This window comes from Pogona vitticeps, chromosome 3 (assembly GCF_051106095.1).
Source record: "Pogona vitticeps strain Pit_001003342236 chromosome 3, PviZW2.1, whole genome shotgun sequence".
Lineage (NCBI taxonomy): Eukaryota > Metazoa > Chordata > Lepidosauria > Squamata > Agamidae > Pogona > Pogona vitticeps.
This window is the reverse complement of record NC_135785.1, coordinates 132,320,863-132,336,941: the sequence shown is the minus strand read 5'-3', so window position 1 is coordinate 132,336,941 and position 16,079 is coordinate 132,320,863. Positions and strand designations below refer to the sequence as shown.

At 48.6% G+C, this 16,079-nt stretch overlaps 1 long non-coding RNA gene across 1 annotated transcript; it reads left to right on the top strand.

Annotated features, from left to right (window-relative positions):
• Window positions 1-12,309: 12,309 nt before the first annotated feature.
• LOC140705472 (uncharacterized) lies at window positions 12,310-15,052 on the top strand. The gene is made up of 3 exons (XR_013543758.1): window positions 12,310-12,771; window positions 13,335-13,476; window positions 14,465-15,052. It is a non-coding gene; the product is annotated as an uncharacterized LOC140705472 (long non-coding RNA).
• Window positions 15,053-16,079: the final 1,027 nt, after the last annotated feature.

Here is a 16,079-nt window from a genome sequence, read left to right as displayed (position 1 = left end):
GAGGGGATCCTGTGGGTAACGAGGAAAGTTCCCTAGAGAATTTCTCTCTTGACTGGCTGCCACTGGAGAGCTCTGGCACCGGGGGTGTTCCAGTCGTGCAAAAGATGGGCAAGTCTGACACTTGTTCCTTCTCTTGTGTTTGAAGTGCTTCAATCTCATGCTGTTTCCAGTGTGTTTATGTACAAATCTGTGGATTTGGGCAAGTTCTAGTCAAACAGGAATGGAACATGTTTCCTAACAACCTGGAGCAGCCAGGTTTAACACGAGGGGGAAAGAAGGCCAGGTTCTTGCTGCTCGCCATGTGACTATTAAAACTGAGGATCCTGCCAGGAAGGAAAGAGGCGGCTACCCTAATTCAGATCCATGAGTATGGACTAATGCAGGGGCATTCAAAGTCAGAGGAAGGCTGTTGTGATCCATCAAATCCAAAGCCTTCTTGGTTACACACATGCACTCATCCTGGCCCCACAGCCCCATGATTGACACTGAGACTTTCCCTCTCATTGAAACCCACAGGATGAGAAGGGGACATGCTGGCAACTAAGAGGATGGACCTGATATTTTCATTAAAGTGGATCTGGAAGTTATTCATGATCGCTGCCCAACTGCCCATATCATGTGGTCAGACCTCCTTGATATGAAGGAGTGGCAAGGGGCATGAGATCCAAGGATAAGTAGATATTGCAAGCCAAAACTTTGCATTGGTATGTTGTTGGACTGACAGCATGCTGGGTTTGTCACTGGATAAAACACCCAGGCATTTCTTTTCAGGAGTCACACCTCTACCAGGCTGATGGGGATCCACTTATCAGACTTGGGGCAGGAAATATGGTTGGGTGATATCAATGTAGCCGTTGCAAATGGATTGCAGCTGCAGTTCTCTGGCGGGAGCTGAACAGGGCTGAGCTCTTGCGGAGATTTGGGACATTGGGGTCGGATCTGGATGGCTTAAGGGTGAAGATAGGAGTCTGCTCACCCAGAACAGGGAACACACCTCCCTGTACGCGGGGGGGGGGAGAATTGTGGCAGGGGCAGGATCTGGTCCAGCTTGGAGGATCTGCTCCAGCAAGCCCAACACCTGCCCCAGGTATGTGAGAATCACAGAGTGGCACACACCCGTGTGGTTTCAAGAAGATGGCCATTTCTGGTGGATACTTCAGCAGCTCCTGAAGTGAACGGTCGTGGGCGCCAGGTGGCCATCGGGCTTCTCGATGCACCGGATCCAATCCCCCCACTGCTGGCCAGGAACTGCTGCTGTAAACAATCAAGTGGTGGCATTTCCTCCAAAGAACTGTGCGTATTGTCTTCCTCTGTAGTTTTTAGAGCCCTGAGGAGAGCCCGCTGAATGATAGGCCAGCAACTACATAATTAATCACAAAATTAATTAATTAATTATTTCTTAAATGATTATATATCATATATATTTAATTAATTTCCTCATTGATTTCAAAGTATTAATGAATGACATATAAAGCCCTAAATGGTTTAGGACCTCGATACCTAGCGGAATGCCTTCTCCCACCTAGATCTACTCGAGTCACTCGCCATAGCCAGGAAAGACGGCTGAGGGGCCGAACGCCGAGAGAGGCCTGGAAAGAACCAGTGGTCTCCTTTCGAGATTCTAGTGAGCAACACGGCACTGCAGTTTGATGATGAGAAAATGCAGAGAGAGACTCAGCCAATAGAAGGATATAGGCTCTTGCCTCAACTGAATGGCGTAGTGGAGGTTGATGGGTTCGAGAGGTCAATATGTCGGTGAACCGGCTCTGGGTTTTATTCTGAACTTTACAAGAGCCATACGAAGTAGGGAACCTTCTTGTCAAAAGGAGCTTAGCATCTCACACAGGGCTTTCAAGGTCTAAACTAAAACCCAGAGCAGATTGGCCAAACCACTGACCTTGAAGACACCAGCCTTCCCTGAAATGTCACCGTGAGTAGGGTTGCCAGACATTCAGCAAAAGGAGGACGTGCCCTCCGTCCGGCAGGCAAAAATAAAAATCTTCAAATTGTCCGGCTTTTGTATCTCCACCCCCACCCCACCCCTTCCCCACTCCCTGCAGCCGAACCTCTCCCTGTTACTTCCTTGGTTGCGGCCCGTGTAAATCCTCCAGTTCTTTCAGAGAGATCGGAGATAAGGTGGCTTGATTGTTTAGGGCTGCAGCCCTGGGCAATCAATCCCCAGTTTGTGGATGGCTGCTTCTGCCTGGAGCTGAATAAGGCAGGAAGGTGCGAGAGAGATGGATGGATGGATGGATGGATGGATGGATGGATGGATGGATGGATGGATGGATGGATGGATGGATGGATGGATGGATGGCTGGATGGATGGATGGATGGATGGATGGCTGGATGGATGGATGGATGGATGCAAACCTGAACCGGAGTGAAGTGAGTGCACTTGTTTGCCTGCTGGAGGGGAGGCTGTTTTGGGATTTGGGGTGGTGGTGGTTCAAAGCCAGGGAAATAGAGGTTGGGCTGGTCCCTCCTTCCTCCTCAAGCCAGGGAACAGGAGGCACTTTTATCTCCCCTTATTTCCTGACCCCCCTGACTCTGGGGCATGTGCAGAGTGTGTTTCCAGATCCAGGAGCATATGCGGAGTTATTTATTTATTTATTTATTTACTTATTTACTTATTTATTTACTTACTTACTTACTTATTAATTTATTTAATACCTCACCTATCTGGTCAATTACGACCACTCTAGGCGGCTTACAACATAAAATAATCAGATAAATACAAAAGAATTATTACATAATACATAAATTCAACAAGATGGAAGGCAGATGATAAGAAAAGGGAGGAAATGAAAAGAACAACATCAGGGATTAACTGGAGGAAAGGCCTGCTGAAACATCCATGTTTTAGTTGATTTTTAAAGATACCCAGCGAGGGGGCCGCACAAATATCCGGAGGTAGGTTGTTCCAGAGGTGAGGAGCCACCGCCGAGAAGGCCTGGTTTCTTGTTTTTTCCTTCCGGGCCTCCCTTGGCATCAGGCTCCTCAGCCTCACCTCCTGACTCACCCGAGTGACATGGGTAGAACTTGGTGGGAGTAGGCATTCCACCAAGTATCGAGGTCCTAAACCGTTTAGGGCTTTGTACTTAAGCATCATAACTTTGAAGTCAGGATGGAAACGAATGGGTACCCAGTGCATCGCGGCCAGAATAGGAGAAATATGGTGGAATTTTCTCGCTCCAATAAGGAGTCTGGCCGCCGCATTCTGCACCACTTGGAGTTTCCGCGTCAACCTCAAAGGTAGGCCCAGGTAGAGCGCATTGAAGTGGTCTAATCTGGAGATTATGAGCGCATGAACCAAGGTAGTGAGCGCCCCCGTATCGAGATAGGGTTGCAGCCAGGCTATCCGCCAAAGATGGAAAAAGGCGGAATGGACCACCGACGCCACCTGAGTTTCCATGGTGAGAGCCAGGTCCAGATGGATCCCCAGGCTGCAGACCCCACTCTTTGCGGCAAGGGTGACCCCCCAAATGAGAGAGTCACCCAAGCCACCAACAGTGGGGGCACCCACCCTCTGAACCTCCATATTGTCCGGCTTCAGCCTCAGCCCATTTTCCTGCATCCATTGCAGTACAGCCCCCAGGCAACTCTGAAGGGACAGGACGGCATCTCCTGCAGTAGGTGGAAAGGAGATGTAGAGCTGAGTGTCATCAGTGTACTGATGACACGATGACCCACAACCTCTGATGACCCCACCCAGCTGCCTCATATAGATGTTAAACAGCATTGGGGAGATAATTGACCCTTGTGGAACCCAGTTGAGACTTCACGGGGCCAAGACACTCTCCCCAAGCTGTATTCTCTGGGGACGGTCCCCCAAGAAGGAACAGAGCCAGGCAAGCGGCAGGCCACCAATTCCCAACTCAAAGAGCCTCCCCAGGAGGATACTGTGGTCAACGGTATCAAAGGCTGCCAAGATGTTGAGGAGGACCAACAGAGATATTTTACCCCTGTCAGCCTCCCTCAACAGGTCATCATGGAGGGCGACCAATGCCGTTTCTGTAACATGGCGCGGCCTGAAGCCCGACTCAAATGAATCCAGGGCATCTGTTTCATCCAGAAGGGCCTGAAGCTGGTCAGCCACCACCCTCTCCACCACTTTGCTCATGAAAGAAACATTGGCAACAAGCCTATAATTGCCCATTTCATCCACCACCAATTAGGTTTCTTTCTTATGGGCCTAATGAGTGTCTCCTTGAGGGCAGGAGGAACCCTGCCCTCAAGGAAAGATCCATTAATTATTGCAGTGGCTCATTCTGTTGTTATCTGATCAAAGCAGCCAGGCCGGGCAAGGGTCAAGGGAGGAGGTGGTGGCACGACAGTGGTCAAGCGCTTTGTCCACAGTATCTGGCATCAGTATGTGCGAGCAGCAGCCTTTACCTTGGCCAGGTAAAGGTTAGTTATGACCTTAACAGCTATCCAGTTATAATCCTTTGGGTTCTTCCTCCACTTGCGCTTTAGCCTTCTCCTAATCTGCTTAATCGCTCATAGTTCCTGGTTAAACCAGGGAGCAGCCCAAGCTCTGCGTAGGAGAGGGCGTTTAGGCATGATCATGTCTACAGCCCTGGTGGCAGCAGTGAACCAGCCGTCAACCAGTGCCTCAACAGAAGCACCAGCCAGGACAGCCGTATCACCTGTCATGGCATCCTGGAATCCAACAGGGTCCAGTAGCCTTCGAGGGCGGACCATAGAAATAGGTCCCTGCTCCCTGTGAGGGGGGAGAGCCATTAGGAGGGTGCATTTTATTAGGTGGTGATCTGACCACGACTAGGGTACCGACTCAAGGTCGGTCACCATCAGACCACACTCACTCCAACTGGCGGAAAAAATCAGGTCACGCGTGTGACCATCCACGTCGGTGGGGCCGTTGACATGTTGAGACATGTTCAAGGAAGCCATGGTTTCCAGGAACTCAAGAGCTGGCCTGGAAGTCTTTGCCCCTGCATGCACATTGAAATCACCCAAAACCAATACCTTTGGGGATCTCAACAGTGCCACGGAGACAAAGTCCACCAGCTCCAGTAGGGAAATGGCTGGGTCACAGGGAGCATGGTAACCCAGCAAGATCCCAATACCATCCCTGACCCCAATCGACACGTGGAGAGCCTCTAGACCCGGCTTTACCACTGCAGAGCCCCTAGCCACCTCTAATCTGTTTTTGTATATAATGGCTACGCCCCCTGCCCCTTCAGTCTACCCTGGTGTTGGACAGCATAACCGGGCAGACAAATAAGTGCTAGGGGAGGACCCCCCTCTCCGCCAATCCATGTTTCGGTTCTGCATGCCAGGTCTGCATCTTCCTCCAGGATAAGGTTGTAAATCACCTGGGTCTTATTAGATACAGACCTGGCATTCAACAGTATCAGGTTTAGAGTGGAGGACAGGCTGGTCTGGCTACTTCGATACTGAGGGTTGGTCACAGTCTCAGAACAATGAACAGCCTTCAAGCATCTGTTCATTGTTCTTCTGACATGAGTAGGGACTGTGCCAACGCCATATCTCCCTCTACCTGTGATCACAGAAATGTTTTGGGGGCCCTTGCTGGGAGGGCAGGCCTTCCATTCCATATCAAAGGAGGGAGGGGGAAAGAGAAAGAGAAAGAGAAAAGAGAAAAAAGAAGGAAGAGCAGAGAAAAATTAACTTAATATAGGTGATTTAAATAACAAAAGAAAAAAAGAATATATATATATATATATATATATATATATATATATATATATATATATATATATATATATATATATATATATATATATATATATATATATATATATATATATATATATATATATATATATATATATATATATATATATATATATATATATAAAACCATATACAATGTAGTAAAAAATATAGATAGCATACATAAAGTAAGCATACATACATAGACCAAATACAGTATAATAACGAAATCAAATTGAAGAGATTATTTTAAAAAGAAAAAAAATGATATTGTATACAAAACCCACAACAATTATCCCCCACATATAACCCAATACTGTCTTTTTCCGCCACGTGTCCTTGTCCTTTTTGTTGTTATTGAGCTTAATGGTGTTAATGGCGGTGCTGATATGTGGTTCTCGCTAGAGGGGCAGGACTCACAGTTCTCAGCAGTGGGCTCAGAGTTCGCAATGAAATTCATAGGCTGGATCAGAAGCACCAAAGTCCAAGCTGGGCAGAGCGCAGTCCCTGCCATTTTCCAACCTTGACAGCCGGCTAGGGAAATATCTTTGCTGTACAAATGAGAGCAAGCGAAGAAAGGAGAACCTGGAGAAAGGGTTTCCAACATGGCGCCAGCGTTTCGACACTCCAGCGACCTCACAGGCACCCTCTAACTCTCGTAAAAGACCCTGCGCCCTCTTGGCTAGTTCCGATCTAGCACTCCATCCACCCACTCCATCAGAAGGATCTCTCTGGTCTCCAGACCCCAGCAGCTGCGTCCTCCGTTAAGATGCCTCCCAGATCAAGCAAGGAGCCTCCGGAGCTCCGCCGAGCAGTCTGCAGCCGACCCCTGCGTCCCGAGCTCCAGCTCTATTAGACTCTGTCCGCTCCGCTCCACCTCAAACCCCACAGCCAGCAGCACAGGATTCAGAGCTTTTTCTGAGCTCACCCCCAGCGCTTTGGGACAGGTAGGGGAGAAAGGCAGTTCGGGGGGCAAGAAAAAATATAACAGAAGAGACAAAAATAGGCAGAAGAAAAGTAAGAGAGCAAGCAGGGCGACGGCAGTGAAATCGCTACCCGCCCGCCACCATCGCCATCTTGGGGGGAAAAGTTATCTCCCATGATTGTGGGAGCTGAAACACACACACACACACACACCAGCACTCCGCACCGTGCATACTGTGCCACAGCACGGGTGGCGGGCCCAATCCCCCTCTGGAGGCTTCTGTAGGAAAGAGGGACCAGGTCTGATCACTCTCCTCCCCCCAGGATGGTTGCAGGGGGTACACGACCACCGTCCATTCTAGAGGATTTAATCTTCTTCCTTTGGCGTTGGGAAAGGTAGGATCTGGCAGTAATCCCCCTCCCAACTGCAGATTAGGGAAGGTTTAGGATATTCCGGCCGTCCCTGTATCGAGCATGGGATCCGTTTGCACCCCTCGACTTACAGTTCCACTAATAGCACCATCTTCCGTCCAACTGAACACGCGCGCTTCCTCACCCCCTTTTATATCCTCCCATAGGATCAAATCCAACTCCTCCCCTCCTTCCTCCACCAAGCACACTTCCCCGGGTCGACTAGGTATCACTTCCTCTGGTTCTATGTCTATTAATATGCCCTCCGCACATCCACTCTCTGTCACGGTGGCTTGTGACTCTGAGGACAGCACACTTGTCTTCTCCACTTCACAAAAGTGTTTCAAATCTGTCACACAACTTTTAAAACTTTTTATTTCACTTTATTATGCTTTTATTAAAATTAAAAAATCAATAAGTAAAACAAGGGGGATGGGTCTCCATTAAAGGAAGGAACAGATTGCCTCCATTGGCCCTGGGAGCCCAGTAAGTGTATATGTAGATTTGTTTGTTTTTATTTTTTAAAACATTTTTTAAAACACGAAAACACAGTGGCCAGTGGATTCTGAGTTTTGTAGTCCAAAAAATGTAACTTTCCCAGTCTTGGCCTTTCAAGTAGGTTAAATGGTTATGGTATTGCCCCATGATCAAAGAGCTATTCTCCCCAATACCTAATTCCAAAAGTGACATGCCCCCCATCCCACCCTGTGCACAGAGCCCCCCCCCCCCATATGTCCTCCTTTGTCCTCCTTTTTGGCTTTCTATGGCCTCCTTTTCATACGCATGTATCTGGCAACCCTAGCCATGAGGGATAAACTACGAGGCTGGATCTATCCTTCCTTCTTTTGTCCCACGATAGATTGAGTTCCAGTGTTTCATGGGAGGCGAGGGAAGCATTAGTCACATGTGGCCTTAATTTTCAATGGATTATTTTCCCAGTCAGTATAAGGCAGACAAAATCTTTATTAAGCTATCAGCAGACAATTACAATATCAAAATAAGATTAATGCACCAATTTAGGGCAGAATCCAAAATCCCAGATAGGCTTGCGGTAGAAGGTTTGGATTGGGCCTAAGTCCCTTTTGCCAGGACAACTATCCTTCTGCCGGCCTAGCCCCCTGAGGCTGGCCTAACCCTCTGTGCCGGCTGGCTGATCCGCCATCTGATCAGTGGGGAGAAGGGCCAAAAGGGGGAGGGGAAGCGGAGGAGAAAGGGAGGGGGAGGGGAGGAGCTGAGTTACACCAAGCTCAAACTCCTCACCCTTATGCTGGCACATGTCAGGCCAGGAAAAAAAATACTCCAAAGTAATTTCCAGCACATGGAACCCAATGGGAGCTCCCAACATAATTAAGGCCCCAGTCCTCCCACCTCTCAGGGAGACAGACTCGGCTGACATTAAGATACAGTACACCACCACCGGTATATATACCCCTCACTCAGATGACAACGTACTGGGCCAAGGGACTCTTTCTCTCTGGCTTTGCAGCATACTCACTTTGGACTCACGAGGAGACACTTCAGTCGTGGTGGTGGTGGCAGCTCACTATGGGAAATGGCACTTTGCAACACAAAAGACACAAAAGACCCACTCCAAAGCGTGTAATATCTCTTCTCTAACTTCTGTCTGTCTCGTATCCTGCCTCGTATCCTAACAGGTAGAGACTTCCACTCCCAGAAATCCTGACCAGCAGAGCTGATGATGAAGGCTTCTGGAAGTTGTAGTCCAAAAATATCTCGAGGCCCAAGGTTGGGGACCACTGTCCTAACAGGTAGAGCCACTAATCTGTCTGCCTCGTAGCCTAACAAGTAGAGCCATCCAGGAATACAGCTGCAAGACACAAACACCCCGAATCTTGGGGCTTCCAGCTTCTAGAAAAGAAAACCCAGTTAAGTGAAGGGAGGAAAGCCATGAAATGTCAGTCTTGCTTTCCTCATGAGAGTACGTCTTACTAGCAAAAATTAAGACTTGACTTCTGCCTGTGTCTTCTAGGGCTGAAGTGAAGTTGTTGTGAGAAAGCTGAAACTCTGCATGCGAACAATAGACTTCAGGGAGACGCCAAAGCCCATGAGCCAGGTCAGTCCATGCCCCCTTGGTGCCCTCTTTAGCTACCTCCCAACAGCACCGCCATGTCCAGTGCTCTACGACTTCAAAAGAAGCAATGGCCTGCTGCCCTCTCCTTTCCATACGGGGCTAGGGCTTTGACTGTTGTCCCCCCATCTCTCTTTTTTATTCAGGTAGCTGTGCTACAGGTGCAGCTCCCAAACCACTCAGCTGTGTGTGACCACAGCCATTTCACTAAGCACTGCCTGAGCCTTGCACCTGGACCCTGGCAATGGTATGGTCAGACAGGTATGGGTCAGGTGCAGCACATCTACACGAAGGCGCTCTGCACAAGTCTCTCTGCTGTCTGTCTGTCTCTCTGTCTGTTTTCTCTTTGTCAAAGATACAAGGGTGCTTCTGAGGCAAAATGCCAGTGCCAAGGCACACTATGTTGTAAGCACCATTTCTTTGAACCTGCTCAATAAAATGCCATCTACAACGTGTCATTTGTTTATTCTTGTAATTACATGATTACACAAGTAGGCTCAAGGCCTTTCTCCTAGGGGATGATGTGGCAGGAAAATGGAAGGAACATAAACTCCATTTTCCATCATAATGTCAGGGGAAGGATGGAGGAAACCCATGGCTTGCCTTTAACATGGGGTGGGGAGTGAAAACAAATGCAGAGGGCCCCATCCACCCATCATGAGCTCTAGGAACAAGGTTGAGAGTGGGTGAGGCCTGTGCCGGCTGTCCAATAAGGACCCAGGTGGCTGAGGGTGTGCAGAATGCTACTCTAAGGGACCCAAACAACCCTCCCAGAAATTAACCAGGAGGCTGAGGGTGGACAGGATTAGGGTTGGATGGATCCACGCAGCCCCCCAATCATGAGCCAGGAGGCGGAGGGAGTGGGTGGGAGCCAAACCGGCTGCCCAATCATGGGGAAAAGAGCCCAAGTTAAGTCCCTAAAAATTACCCAACCAGAAAAGAAGACAGGAAGATGGACAGTGAAAGGTCAGACCCTGAGCTGTGTAGAGTTGTGTCAGAGGAACGAGAGCCCCTGTGATCCCTAACATGCCCAGCCTAGGAATGGTTGCCCAAAGTACGACTCTGCACAGCTCTGCTTGCTATAGTTGCCACTGATGACGAGTTAGAAAGGAGGGAAAAGGGAATAAGACGAGGCCATCCCACGGAAGGAGGGTGGCATGGCATCTAGGGAGGTAGCTAGGAGCAAGGGGGGGTTTCAGCAGGAGAATCCTTGGGAAATGCTTTGGAATGTGAAAGACAGCTCTGCAGTTCCAAAAAAGTGGGGAGAGGGCAAGACGGATCACATCCTGCAGCAGCTTGCTTGCCTCGTGGCCCAAAGTAGGCATGGGTAATGTCGTCCTGCAACTGTACCCCCTGTGGATCCCGGCCCTGGGATGTTTCTCCCATCAAATTCAAAGCACACATGGGGCATCATGGCTATAACAGCCCCCACATCTGGGGGGATCTAGGGGGGAAGTTATGTAGCACAGCACACACTAGCAAGGTTTTTGACACCTTTTCTGATTTACACAGCAGGCGACACTGTACGTGCCGCAAACAACAGAAACACGTTTTCCCCATCCCAAAGGATCGCTCACTCTGTCACCATACTGGTTTGCCCATGTGCTTCATTATAGGGGCTGGTGCATCCAGGGAGGTCCTTAGGATACGGTGTCTGCAGGAATGGCCAGAGAGGATAGCCCCACTCAGCTGGAGTGGGGGAAACATAGTCGTCAGCATCTGTATAGAGTCCTCCATGTTCCCTCCCATTTGCCACACATTAAACTTACCCAGCCACCATCCTCAGGCGGCAGGCCAGCTCTCTACCAAAGGAAGCAGACCAGATGCCTCCAGCACCTGGGCATCATGATCCGATCCAGGCATAGTGCCATTCACATAGGTGAAAGTTCCCTGGGCATTACTGGAGGCTGGGCTCCCCAAACCCCTCCTCCGATGGGGACCAAACGCTCTTCGCTTCAGGAAGAGTCTCCCCAAAGGGGACAGAACCAGGATTCTGCTGGAGAAGCGTCTTGAAACCCATCAGTCAAAAAGACTGCGTTCGGCCAGAGGGGGTGTCAAGGGCATCACCACACCGTCCTCTGCCTGTCCTCAGAGAGACCCTTGCCTCCCTGGTGCCAGCAGTGGGGGAGTTCAAAAGAGTTTAAAACTCAGTCCCTCTCCCTGACTCAGAGATGCCTAGTTTTGGTACCAGGAAAGCTGCCACTCTAACCACCTCTCAGAAAACAGGGCAGAGGAAAGACCAGAGAGTTTCTTGGAGCAAAAACACATTTTATTTTGAGCTCAAAAATCACAAACAGTCACAAATGCATTTTGTATGAATTCAAGTGTACCTACGTGTTCAGCTCCCTTATAGCTAACAGCTACCTGTTTATATATTTTGGATGTCTTATTCATTTCACAGCTACAAAAAGAGTGGAGAAGAGAGAAAGAAGGCTCAGGCAATGAAGGAGCCATCCTGGCTGTGAAGAATGCTTTCTATAAGCCTTGAAACTGGGGAGGAATTTTTTGGCTTCCCTTGGTGTGCTAATTAGGCACACCTGGTGACCTCCAGGAGCTGCTCTTCCAGGAGTTACCAATTAGTTGGCTTCAGAAAGGACTGCACCTGATTGGTTGGAAAGGCTGCAGGCTCTGATGGAGGGAGATGGGATATAAGGCCAGCCAGAGGGAATGGCTGCGCTCAGCAGTTCTGGGCAGCAGCTTTATTCTGGCTGGAACATGTTGTCCAGCTTGCTGTTATGAGGAACTCTGCTTGAGCACTGGAACCTTGTTACTCTGTGGGGAGAGCTGGGAGGTAAGAAGCTGTTATTGTTTTTGGTGGGAACAGCTCTTAGCTGCCTAAATCTCAGAATAGGTTTTGTCCTTAAGGTTGATTTTGAGCCTGGATGTGCTTTTGCATCACCCTGGCTCAAAGTATGACTAAAGTGGTCAGTGCATCCTCTCTGTAAGAGACTTCACTAATAGTGAACCTGGAAGAGTCTAGGAAAAAAAACAATTAAGCTGGGTTACTCTGGGGAATGCATTTCCCCCGAACGGTGTTGACTTTGCTCTTAGTCTTTGAGTATTGATTAGGCAGAAGACTTGTTCAGCTTCCTTTATTTCTGGTGGGCCCTTTTGATGGCCTTGCGTTTGCCTCCCATCCATTGGGGGCATCCCTAGCCGGTGCAATAAAAGGGCCTTTGACTCTCTCTGCATGCAAGGCTTAGTCTGAGCTGTAGGTGGCAGCAGAGCAGTTCTCTGTCTCTCTCTCTCTTTCTCTAGCCATGCCTTCTCTGGTTCTCAAGGTTGATGGTGTCTCTCTCTCTCTGTCTGCCTTTCCTCTTCCAAGGTAGAGTGAGGCGTGGACAGGGTGCTTTACCAGAGCTGCTGCCTATGCCAACTGGATGTGTCCCCCCAAGGCGGAGGCCAGGGCCCTTGTCTGCCCCACAGCCTCTTTTGTGAAGGGCCTGCAAGCCCCGCCCAGTGAAGCGAAAGCCTCGTCCTCCGCTCTCTCACTGCCCAAATCGCCCTGGGAGGATTCCCGCGAAGGCTGGTGCTGCTCTGCCCTGAGGCAGGGCTCAAGCCTGTTGCCGAGCAACCCTCTGGCATTCCCCGGCCTGGCGTGCTCTGGCGGAAGGGGCATCGGCAGCTGGATGGGCGCGGCAAGGCAGGTAGGTCGCTGCGCCTGGCGGGAGAGGGTGGTGACCCTTTGGACCGAGGGCTGGGCTCCTGGCCCCGGTCAGCGTAGGTTCTTGTTTCATTACCCCAGTGTCGGAGCACTCCGCAGTTTGCCAAAGACCAGGAGTGGGGAGGGGGGTGGAAGAAAATGCCAGCCCAGGGGCTGCCTTGTTGCCTGCCACCTCTTTCTGTCTCTCTTTTTCCCTTCAAAGGTCCCAGCTTGCTTGGGGGGGGCATTGGGGGCGGGAGTCACCCTTGTAGAGTCTCTTCTAAACTGATCATTTCTGCAGGGCTTTTTGATCTTAAGTGTCTGGGTGGGGATAAAACCCCTTCATCTAAGGTATGATAAGGAAAAGATTGCACAGTTTTTGACTGCTTTCCTTTTCAGTTTTAGGTGTTAAGAGGTACATTTTCCCCCCATTTCATATTGTCCATATGAAGCAATACATGAAGATATATGTTGTTATGTTAACGGTGTACTTATTGTTTTGCATGTTATGTCTTGTCAGCTGCTGCATTGTCATTTTGGTTCATTTGGTGTGCATTGTGTTTTCAGACTTTTGAAGTACGTCTGTGCGCCGATGGTTGAATGAGCATAATGGGTAGCAAGGAAGAAACATGGCAGAAACAGGATGCCAAATGCTATGATTGTCTGGTTGAAATGAAAACTCTTGACTGAAAACTGTTGAATAAGTCAGGTAAACCTTAGAAGGAAGTATTTCTTTTCTTGTTCATTTTAAAGAAACTTATTTAAGGCACGTAAAATAAACAGATGTACAGCATTTTTTTAAAAAAATTAAAACAAAATCAGTAGTGGGCAAAGTATCATTAAAACAGTGGCAAAGGTAAACCTGTTCTTGCACAGTACGTCATTAAAAGCTGGTTGGAATTGGACTGTCTTCACAGTCTGTCCAGGAGCTATTAAGGGACGTGTGTCGCAAGGCCTTTTCCGTTCATAGCAAACCAGATGTGCCTGCCAAATGCCTCTCTAAGAGTGCAAGCGACTTTTCAGGTTCAGAGAAAGGGTGCATCTGAGCCGCCTTTACAGAGATAAAGAAACGTAGGATTGGACAATGTTATGACATTGTAAATTCTTTTTGAAAGTTCTCCACCTAATGTTGAGAACTGTAACGCAGTGGTTGAGAACATGGTTATGGATAGGTGAAAACTAGTGTTCATCCATGTAAGGATCAAAGATTAGAAGAGTGTACACGGCATCACTTAGGTTACTTCAGAATAAAAAAAATAAAAGCAGCAGTCAAAAAGAGTGAATGAGAGAGTTCGGGAGTTAAGATCAAAGCGTACAGTTGATTCAGGATTGTCAAATGGCCAAAATAAAGGTGCATTTTCCCACATTTACAGTATTCTCTTCTGACAGTTCTTTTCTTATGTAAAGAAGAAAGATCTTCTGTGCCAGATTTTAAATTTCTATTCTACATATCTCATTCTAATATTCTAATATTCTTGACTGATTTTTCATGGATGGAAATGTCAGGGTTCTAGTGCCTCCAGTGTGTTTTTCTGCTTAGAGCTGTGTTTCCAAATGCAAACTCTAACAATGCAGGTGTGTTGCCTTTAATGCTTTTGTGAACTTGCAGCAGAAGTATTTCAGTACAAAAGTACTTATTCCTGCAAAAAAAATCAGTGTTCTGACCATTGCAATTTTGTCTTCTTTTCTCCCTGCAGAATGTCGGAGATGTGCACATTCCATTAGAAAGCTCAGTGAGCCATCAAATGCAAGCACATGAACTCTTGGTTGAAAGAACTGGAGTGACGGCATATAAAACAAAGTGGCTTCTGCATCTGTGGAAACGTCTCACTCCTGAGAGACATCCTAGACTATAGTGATCAGGAAACAAAGACTAAAGGTTTAGGTGATCACAGAACAAAGAGAAAGCGATTAACTTTAGAGAGAAGCAAGAAGTCAGTGGACATGTAGATGTCCGCCAGCAGAATTCCTTAGGCAAGGCCCTGAGAAGTCCCTTTAATGAACCTTAACAAGCTTACAGATTGTTGACAGAATTCAGATGGGACACTAGTTACCTCATGGCCACTCAGGATAGGCCGGAGAAATCCTTTGAAGTTACGCTCTAACTCTAAGGGAAAATAGGCAGAATGGGTGAGTCACCCCTCCCCGTCAGGAGCCGCTCTCACTATGCCAGGAGAGTGTACTCTGCACTGAAGAACAGACATCAGCTAGTGACCTGGAGGGGAGCGTTCCCACACTAGACCATGTGGAAGTGCTATATTTGCCAAACCTGAACTTGAAACATAGTCCAGCCATTCTTTTTTCTTTCAACCTGTGGCCAACGACCATTGGCAAAACGAGAGGAAAATGCCTCCTTATGAGAGACTTGAGTTGGCCCCCTTGATAGCAAAAGAAAAACAATAGAACACAGCTGGCATCAGGAAGGGATGTGTGTTGGGGAGGAAATGACCTGAGAGGGGAAAGACAGATGGTGTGGCAAGCACGGAATGACAGAACTTCCTTGGGGGATGGGGGAGAGAAGCAAACTTGTGGGGCGGGGGGAGGAAATGGACAGGGCTTGGGTCATGGAGGGAATGACTGCAGAATGGGGGGTGGGGATCCACGCTCATGGTGGCCAGAAAAATACGGGGAGATAGACAGGGCTCGCGTCGAGGAGGGAATGAGGGGAGGGGAGGGGGCAGAAATGCACTTGAGGTGGGCAGGAAAAGGCCATGGGCATTAGATGAGATGCGTCGAGGAGGGACTGACAAGAGAGCGGGGCGGGTGGGAGGGACCATGCTTGGGTTGGGCCAGAAAGGCAGGGTGGGGATAAAGGGGGCTTGAGGGGAGGAGAGAGAAGAGCGTTGAGGGTGAAGGGGGATTTGTGGTAGGCAGGGCACGCAGCGGGGAGCAGAGGGGGCATTGCGGGAGGGTTTGTGAAAGGAAAGGGGTGGGCCTGGGAGTGGAGAGGGATGGACAAGAGGGGTTTATTTGCATAATAGAGATAAATGAGAAGAAAGGGATGTTATTTTCTTGGGTATATAAGGGGAAAGAGAAACAGTCTTTTTATGGGTGTGTTTCTACCCATTTAATGCACACTTCTGCTTAAAATAGTGTGCTGCACCCCAAAGTTCGAATCAGCTATTCCCAGAAGCTACAAACGACCCCATCAGAGTTGTTTTCTTCTCTCTACCCCAAGAGAGACTCTTAACAACTGACTGAATCCTCTTCAGGGAAGACCATGGAAAGCATTTCCTTGACATCCACCCAGGTAGGGGCTGAGAAACATGTCCCCTACCCCAATATTAAAATTGACCCATCAGTGGCACTTCC